The sequence below is a fragment of the Castor canadensis genome, chromosome 2 (assembly GCF_047511655.1).
Source record: "Castor canadensis chromosome 2, mCasCan1.hap1v2, whole genome shotgun sequence".
Taxonomy (NCBI): Eukaryota; Metazoa; Chordata; class Mammalia; order Rodentia; family Castoridae; genus Castor; species Castor canadensis.
Window position 1 is genome coordinate 112,804,178 of NC_133387.1, and position 18,175 is coordinate 112,822,352.

The window sequence follows — 18,175 nt, forward strand, 5'->3', positions numbered from 1 at the left end:
AACCTCAAAAGATGGAGAGGGCTAGCTGGAAGAATGGCTCAAACAGTAAAGTGCCTGTCTCCAAAGTCTGTGGAGCCATGAGTTCAAACCCCAGTACCTGCAAAAGAAGAAAGAAAGAAAAAAGAGAAAGATTCAGAATATGCAATTCATAAAAGTCAACATGTCTTCATGATTCAAACAAGCAGAAACGCTTAGCAAAGTAGAAAAGCAAAGAAACTTTCCTGATTTGACAAAGTATCACAAAAATTAAAATAGGGCTGAAAAGATAGTCAAGTACTTAGAGCACCTGAGCACCTGCCTAGCAAGCTCAAGACCCTGAGTTCAACCCCACTACCACCAAAAAAAAAAGGAAATACCACAGTGGATCATGAAACTTTAAGATGTAATCTCAGCACTCAGGAGGCAGAGGCAGGAAGGACAATGAATTCCAGACCAGCCTGGACTATCTAGAGAGATGCTGTCTAAAACAATAATAATAATAAAAAAATAAAAACTGAAAACCAAAACCAAACTAAACAAATCCCCCCAAAATAAACAAAAAAGCTGATGCCTTAGACATAGTTCCACTGACATCAGGGACAAGAAAATGCTGTCCTCTGCTGCTGGCTTGCTCAGGCCTTGAACCTGGGACCCTAATCAAGGCAATAAGGAGAGAAAAATAAATAAATACATAAGAATTCAAAAGATGGACACAAATCTGTCTCCATTTGCATTTCTGTATAGGATCTACAGCCTTCTAGAACTGGTTGCCCAGTAAAAGGCCAATACATAAACACTGATTTTGTTCTATTCAGTAGCAAGAACCAGTTCAGAACTGTGGTACAAGACAGCAAGACAAACAGAAAGGCACCTAGTAATAAGCCCTCATGAGAGAGAGGCCTGACTTTTATAGAGAAATTTATAAAGTATTGCAGAAAGAAATAAAAAGAAGAATTGGAAGGACCGAGGGACTATGGGAAATGGGGAGAGGGTGAGGAGGCAGGTACAGGGTTTCCCTGGAGCCTGGCTGGGTGGGGTCAAAGTCAACGTGTAAAGCACAGAATTCTGGGCACTGGCATAGGACTTTCTTTCCGGTGACAGGCTGGCCTTTCGTGGCTAAGGTACATGCTATTCTGTTTCCATCCATAGTCCCACTTAACAATATAGTGTGGAATTTCCTATATTACCAAATGGTGTTACAGAAAAAATCATTAAGAACAGTTCTCCAAACAGACAAGCGGGAGCACTATTCTACAGATGAGGGGGATGCTGAACAGTGGGGAGAAGAAAAGTTCAACAGCCAATTATACACCATTTCATTCTCCCAGGCTCCCTGGGATACAGAACTTGCTTCCCCATCTTGCAAATGAAGGGGACAGGTGCAGGCTCCAGTTGCCCAGTCACAGACTGAGACCTTAAACCTGGGTCTCTGGGTTTCTTGGCTCTGCACAGCCTTCTGGAGATGAGGGCAGAGGTGCCCCGTGCCTGTCTTTTCTTGGTGTCCCTCAAAGTGCTTGGCAAAGTGTTCTGTGGGCAGACATCATTTGGTGCCTGGAAGCTGAGCACCCCCTCTGCCTGGTATTGTGGTGGAACTTGGAATGTAGCAGGAACAGCTCAAACATCCTGTCTTAGCTTCCTAAGCTATCATAAACTTGGCAGTTTACAATCCAGGTTCATTGTCCTTTGGGTCTTGGAGGCCAGTGGTCTGGAATCAAGGTGTCAGCCTGGCCACCCTCCCTCTGAAGGCTGGAGGGGAGGATCCTCCTTTCTTTTGGCTTCTGGTGTGCCTTGAAAGCAGAATTCCAGTGTCTATTTCTTTATGTGGACTTCTTCCCTGAGCTCCTATGTCTCATATCTTTCTCCTCTTTCTCTTACAAGGTTCCAGTCATTGATTTAGGGCTCACTCTAAACTTAGGATGGATTTGTCTTTTTATTTTTATTTATATATAAAATATATATATATATATATATATATATATATAGCGGTACTGGGGTTTGAACTCAGGGCCTACACCTTGTATCACTCTACCAGCCCTTTTTTATGATGGGTTTTTTCAAGATAGGGTCTCTCAAACTATTTGCCTGGGTTGGCTTTGAACCATGATTCTCCTGTTCTCTGCCTCCTGAGTAGCTAGGATTACAGGTGTGAGCCACCGGCAGCCAGTTAGGATGGACTATTCTTGAGACCTTAACTCAATCACATTCAAAAAGGCCATATTTCCAAATAAGGTCAAATCACAGGCACTTAGGGGTTAAGAGTTGGACAGAGTCTGCTCTGTCAACTTACTCTACCAACTCACATTCCAGGAAATGTGAAGGAATGAACAACAAATAGCTACATAGCATGTAAGATTGTAATCCATGCTATGCCAAAGGGGAGAGAGGGAGGGGACGTGGAATATGTGAGGGTGGCCATTGCAGTCCTAATGGGATGCTCATGGATGGGCTCTCTGTGAAGGTAGGGACAGAGTAGGCCATGTGGGTATCACTTCCTGAAACATGTTCCCGGAAGAAAGACCAGCCAGTGTAGAAGCACAAAGAAGAGAGCATGTCTGGAGTGAAACAGATGTGAGGAAGGGAAGGAGGAAGGCCGTCCAAGCAGTGGTGAGACCCAAGTCATCCAGGGCCCAGTGGGCACTATATTCTGAGCAAGATGGAAGCCACTGGAAAGTTTTGACGACTAGGAATGTTAGCTGCCACGTGGAGACCAGTGAGGAGGCAATGAGAGATGTGGCTTGGACCAGAGGTGGCAGTATTAGAGACAAGGATGACGGGTGAAATTTAGGATCCATTTTGAAGGTAAGTGAGATGATGCAGGTGAGAAAAAGGGAGGAGCCACAGATAAGAGCCAGGTGTCTTGATGTGTCCAACTGGAGGGATGAAGTCATTAACTGAGTTAGAGAAGGCCAAAGGTGGAGTGGAATTATGGGAAAGGGTCAAGAATTGAGTTCTGGACATGTTGAGAGTGAGGTGCCAATTAAGAAGAGATGATGGTTAGATGGATGACTATTTGATCTGGAGTTTGGGGCAAGGCCTGAGCTGCAAGGTATAAATTTGAGAGTTGTCAGCACAGAGACAATATTTAAATCTATGAGAGTGCACAAAGTCATAATGGGAGGGAATGCAGACAGAAAAGAGGCCTAGGGACTGGCCTTTGCAAAACCACTCCAACACTAAGAGACTGAAGCGGGGGCCCATCAAAGGGGGCTGAAGGGGATAGCTAGTGAGGCAGGATGGAAACCAGGAACCAAAACAGGCATCTCAGGAACCAAATGGAGGGTGATTTTTAAAAGGAGGTGGGAATTGATTATGTCAGTGCTAATGCCAAGGCAAGTAAGGAGAGCACTGAGGAGTGACTCTGGTGTCTTAAAGGCATTGGGTGTCCTTGGTAAGAGCAGTTTACGTGGAGTGGTGGATGCAAGCAGGTTGGTATGGGATTAAAAGCAAGTAGAGAAGAGAAATGAGAGGCAGCTATGGAAAACTCCTGTAGAGAGTCCTTGTAGGCAGTTGGCTGGGGAGGAGTCAAAAGAAATGGGAAGTACTAGAGGAAATAGGAGTGTCAAGAGCTGTTCTCCAGCTTTCTAGAAAGGGAGTGTTGCTGGTGAGAATGGGGCACTAGTGAGGTAACCAGTGACACAGGGTGATGCAACAGTCTCCACACTGCTCCAGGGAGGTACAGGGGATGGGATCAGAGGAAGAAAGTTGCCCTCAGGTACATGGACGTGGACCACCCAGCTCAGGAATGGTTGGATGGAGGAGGTGGGGACATAGAAGGTGGAGCTTGTGGAAGAGCTCTTCTCCCTGTATGTTTTAAGTCAACCAAGGATGGAGATGGGGGAAGGAAAGCTGGAGGGAGGAGAGAGAGGAGAAGGTAGGTCTAGGAGGTGCAGGCTGAATTTCCTGGGGAAAATAAACAAAGTCACCACAGGTAGCCTCCGGGTCCCACCAGAGGGAGCTGTTTGTTGCATGCTGGCTCAAAGAGTTACTGAATGAAGGTAGAGTTTGAGCTCCAGGATTGCAGGGAACCTGTCTCTTTGGGTCACCACCATACTGATCTTAGCCCGAGCACAGTGCCTGGCATTTAACACCCATTTGTTGATGGCTGAGCAAATGAATGAGCATGTGACAAGCAACAGGAAGGGCTTGCCCAGGCTGTCTGAGAGCGTTTTCTTTCTTTCTTTTTTTTTTATTATTCATATGTGCCTACAAGGCTTGGTGTTTTCCTTTGGCCACAAGAACTGCCTCTTGGAAGACAGAGACCCTAGGCAGCATAAGGCCTTGGCACTAGTCATATTTCAGGAAGCTAATTAACCCTGGGGAGATTTCCCTTTTGTTCTCAGCTATGGAAAGTGAGACTTTGTTCCTGACAACCTCAATTAGCTCTGTCCTCTGAGCTCCCCACCCCCATGAAAAGACTTGGACTATGGTCACAGGCCTGGTTCTGGGCAAGCAGAGAGCCAGTCTGCCCCTGCCCTGTAGTCTTCTCAGACCCAATGGCACTCCCTGTGCTGGGTGGGCAAGAGGTGCCATGAGCCCTTCCTACCATCCTGACCTAGACTCTCCCAAGCCCAGGCACCATTCTGTCCTCCTGCCAGAGTCCACTGGACCCCTGCAAGAGCTGGTGACTCGTCTTCCAAGTCAGCAGGATCCCCTGCCCTCTGCTTCGCTAGCCCTGGTTCAGTGGTCCTATTCTGCCCAGACAGGGACACATGGATCCCAAGAGAGGTCTGGGAGTGGGTCCCAGTATCTGTAGTTGGTAAAGCTTCCCATGTGTTTTCAAAACATAGCCAAGACTGAGAAGCACTTCTTCCTCCATAAAACCAGCGAATATTTCCTTTCTCACCATGAGGGATACAAAACAAAGCAGAGCTGCTAGCTTTGATTGAATGGCTTCTATGTTCTCAAAGTTTTAGGTCTTTTCTGCACTCCATGGAAGCCCATCAGGTGGGTATCACAGTCCTATTTCACAGAGCAGGGAGGTGAGCTCAAGGTGAGCAGGGTGGAGGGAGGATTTGAACCCAGGTCCCTGGATCTCGAAGTCCGCTGTCAACTGTGCCTGGCACATAGTGGATTTTCTTTACAGGGTGTGCTTCATTTCTCTTTTGTCAAGTATACAAATAATGATACTCCTCAGCAGGAAGGGTGAAGCATTTTTTTCTACTGGGCTACAGACACAGCTATAGGAGTTCAGATAGATGGTGTGGTGCAGTCTGCCTAGAAGGTAGTTCTGTGAAGGGGGGGTGGGGGCACTGGAACTAAGAATTCAGGAGCCACTGAAGGGCACCTGGGAGGAAGCAATAAGATCAGAACAGGAAGAATCTAAAGGAGGGGAGGGGAGTGGGGAGGCAGGGAGACCAGTTAGGAGGCTACTGCACCAGTCCAGGTGGGGAGATAGTCCAGCAACAGGCATGCAGAGTAGCTTGCCTTTTTGCTCAAAAGCTGGGCTGTTTCCCAGGGCAGCCAGAAGCACTCTTAGGCCATCTCATCTCAAGACAACAGCATTTCATTATAATTTAAGTCTTTCTTGGGTTTCATCAGAGGCTATGAAGTGTCTTGAAAAAGAGAAGCGTCTCTTTCCTCAGGTGAGGGGAAAACATGCCGGAGCTTTCTCTTCTAATATAAACCAGACAAGGAGGTGCAGCTGAGCCTGCCAGAGCCTGCTAATAGACTGGATGAGAAGAGAATTATAGAAAGAGACAGGTCCAGAGGGTGGTGGGGCAGGGAGAGAAAGAGGCCCTGGGACTGCCAGCCCCAGGTGGCCAAAAGGGAGCAGGATCAGTGACAGCAGAGGCAGCCCCTGGGGCTGGCTGGGCTCCATTCCTCATCTAGCTGAACCCCAGAGAGATAGGTCCTCAGGATCCTAGCATCCTTCCTTCTGGGGCATCCTTCCAGAAGCTTCCAGTGATACCATTAATTATGGAGGCCCAGGGACTGGAGTGGAATCCATGGCATTTCCTGGATGGGAGCTCTTAGTTGGGGAGGAGGAGTCCAATGACCTAGAAACTTTAGCCAGGGGAAAGAACACTAACCCGTGCAGGTTCCCACTCCCACTACAGGCAGAGAGGGGTCAGGGGCTATCAGGGTAAAACCATGTTTACACATATTATCTTAGCAATTAGGGTCCCACTGAACACTTGGTTTGTAACAGGGCATTTTGCTTTTATAAAATGAGGTTATTTTCCATTTACCTTTAATAAAAACCAGTGCTGGTTTCTGACTCACAGGCTCAAAACAGCCTTCACTGTTACAGAGGCCCAGATAAGCTGTGGTGTGGGCTGGAACTGTTCTCAGATAGGAACCAGGGAGACAAAAGGGGGAGCAGGAAGGGGTGGGGGGATGGGAGGGGCAGAGCAAGAAAGAAACTTGGAGTTAATGCTAAGCCAGGCCTTCATGGCTGGCTCCCTGGGAGCCCCAGAAAGACAACTTAACCCTGGAGTGAGGAAGGCAGGGGCTCTGGCTCCCCACTGGCAGTCCATTTGTTCCCTGTCAGCCAGCACTCCAGCCACAAGGATGCTCTTGCCAGGTTGCCAGAGAAGTTTTCCCTGTGCTAGAGGCCCCTGAATCTTAAGCAGATGCCCTGTCAAGCTGAGCAAGAGGCTGTCACCTCCCCAGAGAGGGCTTGATCACTCAGTTGATGTGGTGGCTGCAGGCTAGGGAGGCAGGACTGAAGGTCGGGGGAGAGTTGTGTGGGGAGGGCTGGAGGTGACTTCTGAGAGAGAAGGGCTCTCTTCATTCCAGCTCCTTTTCCTCTCTCTTTCCCTTTCCCCTCTCGGCCTGTCTCTGGCTCATTTTTTCTCATTGTCTCTCTCATTCTTTGTCTCCATCCCTTTTTCTCTGTCTGAATCTCTTTTTTGCTCTCTTAAGAAAAATGGCTGGACTTGTTAAGCCAGAGATCAAACACCGCACAGGCTGAACATGGAAGAGGGACCCACTGCTTTCACATCTGGCACTCTTTCTCTGCAATACAGGGTTCCTGTGGAGAGGAAGGGTTGGGAGGAGGAGAGTGTGGGTGAGAAAATCAATGCAAACCTTGTCATTATCTGGCCTGGTTGTGTGATTGGAGGGGTGATAAGCGTAGGGGAAGAGAAATCTGATAAGGGCCAGAAAATAGCTCTGCCCACCTGGCAGGAGGAAGCAGGTCTGTTAAAGGCCTCGATGCCCACCAGAGTGAGGACCCTGAAGCTGCTGTCTGACAATAATGAGCAGCGGCCTCTGCACTTTGCAGGAAGTGAAGGAAGCATTTATGGGGGTGAAAGATGGGAACAAAAGATCCCTGAACCAGGGGCCTCGGGAATGTCACGTCACCTGGTCTTCCTAACAGCACTGCAAGGGTCATCGCTCTTGTCCTGATGATGCATGAGGTCACACAGGTCACTATGGTGCCCGTGTACCCAGCTGGGAGGAGCCCTGACACCTTGGCCTGTGCAGCTCCTGGTCACATCAATTCCTGCAGAAGGTGGACACGGTTTGTGTGGGTTCTAAGGAAAGACAGTTGGTGAGGATGCAGCCCAAGTGCTGTCTGAGCCCAGAAGTGGGGAGGCTGGGGACAGGGAGGGGGGAGGAGAGGGCCTGTGGAATGGACTGCCCTGGGAGCTGGCCTTGCAGTCATTGGCTGGGAATGCAGCTCCCTGTGCCTGTGTCCACTTTGAGAGATAGGAAAGGGAAGGTGAGGTGGGAACGGTAGAGACAGAGAGACAGACAGAAAGAGAGAGACAGAGATACAGAAACAAAGGCAGAGACAGAGATGGAGAAAGCAGCAGAAACAGTGAGGTAAGGTTCCCCACTACCTCCTGTCCCCTACCCCTGGCATGCTGGCTGTAGGCAGAGAAGGACAGGGAGAGCATGTGACCATCTTTGGCCTCCTTTGGCCTGTGCTAGGCGGGCCCACAGATGAGCTTTGTGTTCACTAGCACAACAACCCAATTCTCATGTTACAGAGAGGTAAACTGAGGCCAGGGGAGTGTAAGCAATTTTCTCAGGAAGGCCCAGCTGTAAGTGGCAGAGCAGGGCCTCTCACACACAGCTCCCGCCCCCTGTATTTTCCATGCACCCAGATTCTTTTTCTCTCTCTCTTTCAAGCATGGGTATGGGGTGGCCAGGGTGAGGGAATGGTACCCCACACACTCTGCTCCTCACTGGTCAGGAGCAGTGGAGACTGAGCCAGGCCCTGCTGGACAGTGTCACAAATACAGGAGACAAATGGCATTGCCAGTCCATGCAGCTGCTCAAGCCACATTTCCACAACTATGCAGCCTGCCAAGGTGGCATTTGTAATAACAGCGGCCTGTGTCTCTCTCCCTGCCAGCTCGGGCTCTCTCTAAGAGTAGATGGCACCAGGTCCTGTTCTTGACAGCAGACCACAGAGAGGTGAGGTGAGACTGCCTGAGCACGGGGCCTTTGGAGGCCCAGGGAGTCTGTGCCATAGCCTCTGACTGAGGGACTGTGCTAAGATGTGCCTTGAGCTCCCAACCTTATGGGGCTGGATAGAAAGTAGGGACTTTTCCAGTGTCACTTGGACAGGCCTGAGATGAAGGGAGTTCATCCCAAAGCGGGGTGCTGTGAGGGGGCACTAGAAGCCAGGCAGGTCACCCATCACAACAGCGTGTGAACTCTGACACACACGTGTAACTCACAACAGCTGTCACATGGCTTTTTCTGCGAGCGAGTCCATCAGGTATAACCTCAAGGTGGCTGCTGTGGGCCCCTACCACCACCTCCAACTTAGCCCCTGTAGCCACTGTGTTACAATTGCAAGGGTGAACCTCAGATATGGGCTTCTACCACTCACTACCATTCATTTGACCTGTGACTCACATGTGCCTTTACCTGTTCACTGGCTCAGTGGTGACTTTGAAATGTCTGCCACCATGCCTCTAAGGAGTTATGTGGAGGAGGAGGACATTTGAACATTCACTGAGCTACACACACAAGTGCTATTGAGAGTTACATGTTTGTATACGAAGAAGTCCTGTGTTCACATGCTTGTGTGACAGGCATGCATCCTCAGCTTGAGCTGGACACTCCCCCACACTTAAACCAATGGTACAGGACAGATCAGGCAGCAACTTGTCTTCATTTACCTTTAATGCCTTTAAAATTCTTGAACTAATTTTTCAAAATCAGGAAATACAAAGCCCTGTCTTTCCTGGTGCCTTCTTCCTCCAGGTTAGGGATCTGGGGACAGCAGGGACCCTTTTCAGACTGGACAGCACTGTCCTGGTTCCCCAAGACCTCTGCTCCCACCCACTTCTCTCACTTCCACTGACTTCCTGGCCCCACAAGTCTGAGGGTTGGAACCTGGGTCTGGCCCATGCCTGGGGGCCTCATGATACTCTCTTTGTAGGCTTTGCCAATAACTGATCAACTTTCCAGTTCAGAAAACATGGAACCAGCTTGCTGCAAGTGAGGAAGAGTACCCAGGGTCTGTGTGCTGCCACCATCTGCAAATAACAGGTGACATATTTCTCCAGGGGACACTCAAATTGGGCATGCAGCACTGGTCAGTTTCAAATGGAGCCCCCATCGCCTGCTCCTGAGCTCAGGGAAAGGCTCTGGGCTGTCCCTCATGCTCAGGAGTCAGGCTAGGCACTTTTGGGCTCAAGGCTGACCCTCCACAGAGGTTGCCATGGGAACCCAAGCTGGGCTGGGCTGAGGAGGGCTTTCCAGGTTGGTTCCTGATCCATATCTATTTTCAGGAGGCCTGTGATGAGCCAGGCCTGGGTGAGGGGGAAAAGGGCTGAGATGTGATCTCTTGCCTTAAGATCCCGATGTTCAGAGAGAAGATGAGAAAGACCACGCTGAACCCACATTGGGTGGACATTGTGTCCACAGTTATGGAGGAGCTCAGGGTAACACTAAGGCATGAACACTCCTATTGGATGAAATCAGGAAGGTTTCGTGGGGAATGCAGCTTTTGAGTTGGGCTTTAAAACATTTTAATCAGGAGAGATGTTCAGAGAAGGTGTTCTGACAGGGGCAGGGCAGAGGCAAAAAGCAGGGAGTGGGGTCCCACCTGGCTGCAGGAGCATTTCAACAGTGGCTTCTCAAGTCAGGTGTGGTGGTACATGCCTGTAATCCCAGCTACACAGGAGGCAGAGATAAGGAGGATCAAGGTTCAAGGCCAGCCCAGGCAAAAAATTAATGTGATCCAATTTCAACAAGCCATCTGGGCATGGTGGCATAAACTTGTAATCCAAACTACATAGGAGGCATAGGTCAGAAGATTGTGGGCCACACTGGCCTGAGTAACAACGTGAGAACTTGTCCAAAAATAACTAAAGCAGAAAGGGCTGGGAGCATGGCTCAGGTGGTAGAGGGCCTGCCTAGCAGGTGCAAGGCCCTGAGTTCAAATCCCCCAATTCGACACACACAGTGTTCCTTCTGTAGTCAAACAAGCACGGGGAAGATTGGGTTGAATAAAAGTTGAACAGGTTTGTCTGTAGGATTTCAGAGCTTTACTAGTAAGCACTGTGAATTTCCAAGAAGGAAGAGAGAGTACAGAATTCCCCACATCTGTCCACAGCCCCTTCCTCTACTTCTCCCTTTTTCTTTGCAGCTGGAGACTCTGGTGGGGGAGCTAGAGGAAGTAATGAATCAAAGCCTTGTCCAGCAGGGATCCATGGGCAGCAGCTCTGCTCTGTAAAGAGTGTGAATACCAAAGGTTTCCAGACAGAGGGGGACATTATAGGGTTGCTAGCACTTTGAAGAGGACAGTGGGAAGAGTGAGAAGGGTCAGGGGTGAGGAAATAGGTGGGCCCTACAGCAGTGAGAGGAGGTGAGAGCAGCAAGGAGAGGGCTTAGAAGGGAGAATCATGTGACAACAGGCCCTGCTAGTTTTTCCCATGGAGAACAGTGATGGGTGGCTTCCTTTCTAGCAGTGTGGAGACTGCCCCCTCCCCCAGGTAGGAGAGCAGTCCCTGGAGAGCAGGGATGGCCCAGTCCTTGGTGGTAACAGGGCCAATAAGAATGACTATAAAGACAGGTGTATGCCTGTCATTCCAGCTACACAGATGTACATAGAAGGATTGAGGTCCAGACTGGCCCCAGGCAAAAATTTGAGACCCAATGAGAAAAATAACTAAGAGCAAGAATGGCTGAGGGTGGGGCTCAAGTGATCAAGCATCTGCCTAGCAAGGGGGTGCTCTGGGTTCATTCCCCAGTACCACAAAAGGAAGGAAGGAAGAAAGAGAGGGAGAGAGAGAGAGAAAGAGAAAGAGAGACAGAAAGAGAGAGAGAAAGGGGAAGGAAGGAAGGAAGGAAGGAAGGAAGGAAGGAAGGAAGGAAGGAAGGAAGGAAGGAAGGAAGGAAGGAAGGAAGGAAGGAAGGAAGGAAGGAAGGAAGGAAGGAAGGAAGGAAGGAAGGAAGGAAGGAAGGAAGGAAGGAAGGAAGGAAGGAAGGAAGGAAGGAAGGAAGGAAGGAAGGAAGGAAGGAAGGAAGGAAGGAAGGAAGGAAGGAAGGAAGGAAGGAAGGAAGGAAGGAAGGAAGGAAGGAAGGAAGGAAGGAAGGAAGGAAGGAAGGAAGGGAAAGAAAGAAAGAAAGAAAGAAAACGGAGCCAGTGGCTCACGCCTGTAATCCCAGCTACTCAGGAGGCAGAGATCAGGAGGATCACAGTTCAAAGCCAATCTTGGCAAATAGTTCACAAGACCCTATCTCGAAAAAGCCCTTCATGAAGAAGGGCTGGTGGAGTGGATCAAGATATAGGCCCTGAGTTCAAACTCCAGTACCACAAGTTGTGCGTTCCCAGTGAGCTGGCGGCAGGGAGGGGTAGGGGGTGAGGAGTGGATTGGGGACCATGAGGATGAGAAGCTGAGGCAGGCCCTGCAGGTGTTCAGTAAATCACTTTAATTAGGTTTGGGCTGGTGGCTTTATTATGAGCCAGGCAGAATTGGGGTCAAATCCTGGCTTTGCTCTATATTAACTGTGTGGCTTCGGTCAAGTTATTGAAGCTCTCTGAGCCTCAGTTTCCCCATTTGAAAATAGAGCTAATAATAGTATTCTGGTCCTGGAGCAATAGGACTTAAGTGAGACATTGCTGGTGACGTGCTATATAAGTACTCAATAAATATTAGCGATAATTAATTTTAATATTAAGGAGATTTTATACTATTTGTAATAAAAGCCCAATAAAAGTTGGATTTAGATGACGGAAATTTTACGTGCAGTTTTATTACCTTTAGGTTCATAGAGTGACCCCTATTGGGCAAGTCCAAAATTAGCACATTGTCTTCAGTGGCCTGTAACAGAATGGCTATGATTTGCAATTAGTGGCTTGTTTCTGGGTCTTAAAAGTTACTTCTCAAGTCCCTAAAATAATCTCTCAGTTAGCGCTCCTGTGAGACACCAGGACGCAGCCCCTGATTTGTATTTGCCGAGGTCCAGGTCTGGGTCAGATACCACCGCAGGGAATCAAAGACAGGAGAGGGCTTAGGGGAAACTGTCACTGAGAGCAGTCAGGGGAAGGGGAGACTGAGGCCAGGGTAACCTCAAGACCCTCTCCCTTGTATCAGATAGCAGTAAACAGAGCAAATGGCTCACTGCCTGGGTGACGGAAGCCTGAGGACCTGGAGTCACCCTATGCCTCTCATCCAGCCATCTGCTCCTTCACAGTGGTCACCTGGGGTCTGCCACTGCAGGTTCCTCTGCTTGCTGTCCTCCAGATTCCATGCTTGCCTTCCTCCAGAGCAGTGGAACTGGGGGTGGGCACCTAGCTGCCCAGCTGTATAGGACTTCCCAGCCACCTTTGTGTCAGGTCAAGTTCATACTGATGCAATGTGAGCAGAAGTGATATTTGGCTCCATCCAAGTCACAGTTTTCTTTTTTTTTCAGTGCTGGGGATTGAACTCAGGGCCTACACCTTGAGCCAGTCCACCAGCCCTTTTTAGTAATGGGTTTTTCGAGATAGGGTCTCGTGAACTATTTGCCCGGATGACTTCAAACCACAACCACAATCCTCCTGATCTCTGCCTCCTGAGTAGCTAGGATTACAGGTGTGAGCCACCGGCATCCAGTTTCCAAGTCACAGCCTTTTGGACAAGGGGCCCATGTCCTCGTTGTCCTCTTTCCCTCCCTACTCCTAGGCAGGACATGGCTGAGGCCCACCTGCACTCATGGAGACACTGATGAACCCCTGGGGAGAAGTAAAGGATCCTGAGTCTCCAAATGACCATGGGAAGCCATTAGGCAAAAGAGAAAGACATTGCTTTATTCTCTAAGATACTGGATTTTGGAGAGAGTGTCGTTTTTTTTACAGCAGCTGAGCTTTTCCTAACAAAGAATATCTAATAAACAGAGTAGAGAGCTGTGCATGGTGGCACACACCTGTAATCCCAACACAAGAGGCTGAGGCAGGAGGATCTTGAGTTTGAGGCCAGCCTGGATGACATAGTGAGACCCTGTCTCAAAATTAAAAATCTACGGGGAAAAAACACTAGAGAGAATAAGAGGAGGCAAGGCAAGTCGCTTTGAGTCTACCGGTGTTGATTCCCTTTCATAAAATGGGGTATAATCTATCTACAGCTAGGGTTTCATTGAACTGACACCTTATCTCCAGTTCTACTGGAAGACAAGGGATAGAAAAAACTAGAAAATAACAAAAATATCCAAGTACCGTGAGCCTTCAAATTTGGGTTTCCATGCAGTTTCCTGGCTCACATTTCACCCCATTTCACGTGTGCCCTGTGGTCCAGCCACACTGGGATGCACTCCCCAAGTGCCTTTGTGCATGCTGTACCCATCTAGGTACAGCATGGGAAGAGAAGTGCCCCTTCCCTTCCTCCTCACTAGCGAACAGCTCCCCACCCTCCTAGACATCCTTGGTGGTTGGAGGGACCCTTCCTCCTCCTCGTGTCACTTTACCAAGAAGGTGTGCATTTCTTTGGCATCTGTTTGGATCCTGTTAAATTTTGAATGCCCAGTTCTGAGTACAAGGCCTGGCAAAGAACAAGTGCTCAAATGAGTTTGGTCATTCATTCAACAAACACCAGTTAGACCTCAGTAGAGAGACATGACACAGAGAATGGATAAGATATACATCTTTGTCCTCAGGCAGTAGAAGGTCAAGTAGATAAAACAGACATTAAGCAAACACACAGCAAATGTGTAGCCACAAGGGGTGACAAATGATTTAAGGAAATGGACAAGACAAGGTGATAGAGCACCTTGGGTGCACGACCACTGTAGGATGGGAGGGTAGCGGGGCCTCCCTGGGGAAGTGCCATTTAAACTTCAAGGGATGCGAAGGAAGGCATCTGGGTTAGGGATGGTGCTCCAGGCAGGAGGGACAGTAGGTGTAAACACCTGCAAAGAGCTTGCTGAGTGATTGTAGGGTAAGGAGTGAGGGCAGAGCAGCGGAAGATCCACCAGGCAGTGGAGAGGATTTGGGATTTTATCTCCTGAGCACCAGGCAGCCATGGGAGGCTTTAGAGTAGTGATACAGTCTGGTTTCTGTGGCAACAGAGGAGTCTACTGCAATGGTCCAAGCTATGATGGAGCCTTGGGCCAAGGAAGAAAGTGGTGATGGGGAAGGAGGACCAAGAGGTGCATGTTGATGTATTGCAGAACTAAAATGGAGGTGCCAGATGGGGGAGTTAATAGCGGCCCAGGAGTCAAAGTTGACTCCTAGAGGTTTCTGGAAGGGTGGAAGGAAGAGGAAGGAGAGAGGGAGGAAGAAAGAAGGGTTCATATCTTAAGAAAGCAGTCTGGAAATCAGCTAGAGTTGGAATGGATGGTGTGTCAGGGAAGCCAAGTGAATGACGGGGCAGAGGCCACCTGTCAATGACACCATTTGCCCCTTTAGACAAGGCTGTCAATGGTGGGCCGTGGGAGAGGAGGATTTGTGGAAGACCAGTCCTCTGAAGAATGGAGCAGCCGCACACCCATCGGCAGGGGACAGGCTCCATAAACTAGGTCTCTCCACAATAGATACCAGGCAAGTGTAAAAGAACCATGCAGTTCTTCACAGGTTAATAAGGAAACATCTTCAAGACATGGTGAAGAAGCTGGATGCAGAATGGCAGGTGCTGTGTGCAACTATTTGAATGACAGCGGAGGAACTCAGGAATATAAATATACAAACACTTAACATAAATATTTTTCTTGAATATAAATAAACCATGTCTGGAAGAATGCACATGGACCATGGCAATGATGGTCTCCAGAAAGGAGAACAGAGCAGAGGGAGACTTAACTCCACGTTCTTGGGTGCCTTTTGCATTTTCAACCAAAAGATGTGTTTGTTAGCTGTTAAAAAATAATTACTGAATTATTATTACTCTATATGAATTTAAAATAAAGAGTTACCAAAGCCTAAAGATTAATAGGCTACTGTAAGAATGTGTAGCTCTAGCAGACAGCTGACAGACACCTGTTCTGCTCCTGATGAGACCTACTCACTATTACCTCCCCGATCCTTACCCCACCCAGCCCCAGTACTGACCCCCACCCCAGCCCTTTGGCCTCCCATCCCATAAACCCAGGTATAAAGTAAGCTATACTTCAGTCACAGGCTTCTGCAGTTTTGATTTGATTGTTGCTATTAACATTGATTTTTTTCCTTGAAATCACCTAATATACAGAAAATAGATGGTCGGTTCCACAGCAGCAAGTAGCCTAGATCAACCCACTCCAAGGTTACAGTTCCACCCAATATGGTTTCCAATGAACACAGCTCCATGTATCATGTGTCATGCCCCTCTTGCCCTTGGGGGCCCAGAGCCAGGTGAACCCAACCAGGACCCAGCCACAGCTGGCAGGACCCCCTAAGTGCTGCACACTGGTGGCCTGGTACAAAGTGTTAGTGGCCCCAGCACCCAGCCCAGCCCAGGTGAGGCATGAGATGGGAGAGATAAGCATGTAGAGGTGATTCCTCCCCGAAGGAGCCCACAGTCTGACTGGGGAGTGAGCACTCCAGAGGAGGTGACAAAACACAAGGTTTCCTTTATGAGAAGTGGAGACAAAAGAGATTGATACAAGGCAGGAGACATGCCAGGTGAGGGCTGTAGTGTGAATTCTGCCTCTCACAGCATCTCCAGGGAGGGGAAGGGATCTGGCACAGATGCCATGAACCAGTGGCCTCTGAGACCTCTGAGGCGCCATGATGTTAAAGGAGATACCCAAGGTCATGGGATAATTTAGTTTGAACCAAGCAAAACCCTTGATTCTTGCACACTGCTGCCCTCCAGTGATAAAAACAGAGTGCTAAGCATCCTCCCCAAGCCAGGCACTGGTCTCAGCAGTGTTTGTATAGTCATTTAATTGCAATCCACCTGACAAATGCTAGTATCATCCCTGTTTTATAATGAGGAGATAAACACAGAGACATTCAGTAACTTTTCAAGGTCACACAGCTAGTGAGCAGCAGAACTGGGGTTCCAGCCTAGGTTGTCTGGCTCTCAAAGACCCTCTCCCATGGCACTCTCCCTGGCAGGCTAGGGTCTGCATGTGGAAGGTGCTGTCTGTGGGATGTGTCCAGAGACCCAAAATCTACTAAGCAACCCAAGTGGGAAGATCAAACTTAGGAGCAGAGGGAAAAGTGTCAGAAAGGGCTGTATGTGACCACTTTCTAGTCTGGTGGTGACAAGTAGGCAAGTTCTGCATTACCACCACAGGTCACTCCAGGGACACCTTTTTGTGAGCACCATGTGCAGTTCTGTGTACTCCAGCTGTGTGGGAACAGGAACATCTCAGAAGAGGAGGGAAAACACTGGAAAATGCAGTGTTAGATGATGACTAACACCAGGAAAAACCATCTCCAGTCCAGTGCCCCCCACAAATGGCAGTTCCATGACATAGACACCCGATCCATCACTCCCAGCCTCTTGCTGTCTGTGTGTCCTGGCCAGAGTAGTGGTGACTGCTGGCAGGTTAGGCAGGAACCAGGCATTTTGTGCCTGTGGCTAATGGCAAAAGAGAGTGTGTTAGTGGAGGGTCTGGTGGACCCAGAGAAGTGAGAATTAGCCTGGCTGTAAGCCTGCTCTTTCCTGCCAGCTTGGTGGACACCCTGTGCTGAGCTTCCCTACATGGCTCCCTGCCTCCTCCCAAACCTTCAGAGAAAAACAAGTTCTTTTTCTCATTCTGTTGATGAGGTAACAGGGGCTCCCGGCACAGTGGGTACCAGAAATGCTCAGATGGCAAGGCCAGAGCTGGCCTCCCACAGAGCCTGAGCGGCCACCACTGTTATTCCACCACACTAGGTCACCTGGACCAGTTTCCACCTCAGCTAAGACACACAGACTCGTGTTACCACTAGAATCAGACACGGCATGGCTCACCTGAAAGACAGTATATAGTAAGTGCCAGGGACACGGACACGGGGACACGAGTCACCCTTGCAGATAGGAGGCAGCTTAGCACTTCATTTGGCTTCCAACCCTGTGAAGACTACACTATCGAGTGAACTGGGTTGTAGCATTTTATATTATCTTATACACCCAGAGTTTAGCCCTTCAAGATTCAGCACACAAATGGATGAAAATGAAATACAGATCAAGTTGTCCCTGGGTAAACAGGAAAGCAAATATGCCTGGTGACTCCTCTCCCCTCTCTTTCTTTTGCAAATCAAGGTGGGGGAGCTCTGTGAAGACGTCCCATAGCTCACAGCTGTCCATGTCATTGGTCACTACTGGGTCTCTCAGACAAATGACGGCATTCCAGCCACTCACCAAGGCTGAGGCCCCTTCGGGGTTGATCCTGAGGACGTTCTTGGCTCTGTTCTTTAGAATGTGTTGTTCTGGGGCCTTGGTCTTCAAATCAGAAGACAGAGGAAATCCCAGGACTCAGGGATTGAGTTCAGCATTCAGTGAAAATCCCTGCAGGGTTCTCCACAAGTGAGGTTCTGGAAGTGCACTACTGGCATGGGATGAAAAATACGTATGTTGCCTCTGCCCTTATTTTCATCACAGAACTCCTAAAACCTTTGTCATTTCCTGAGCAATCAGGATATTCGATGAATCATTTGTTCTGTTTTTAGGTCTCTGCCCCCAGGTCTTGAACAGAGCTGGGTGCTTCTTGGGTGACAGGAGAGTCTTTTATTCTAATGAGGTGACTTCTCCCACAACTGGTCCTCTGCCTCTCTTCCCTGTGGCTGTCCATCTGTATCTTTTGAAACACGCTTCATGGTAAGTGGTCCCCGTGAGTCAAGGGTTCTATGGGCTGCTTTAGAAGATCAATTTAACCCATGGAGGAGGTCGGGAGTGTGACC

General features: G+C 48.9%; 1 protein-coding gene across 1 annotated transcript in view; it reads right to left on the bottom strand.

The window, feature by feature from the left end:
- Positions 1 to 18,175, bottom strand: part of LOC141418114 (uncharacterized) — a 108,963-nt gene that overhangs the window by 17,365 nt on the left and 73,423 nt on the right. The window lies entirely within an intron of this gene.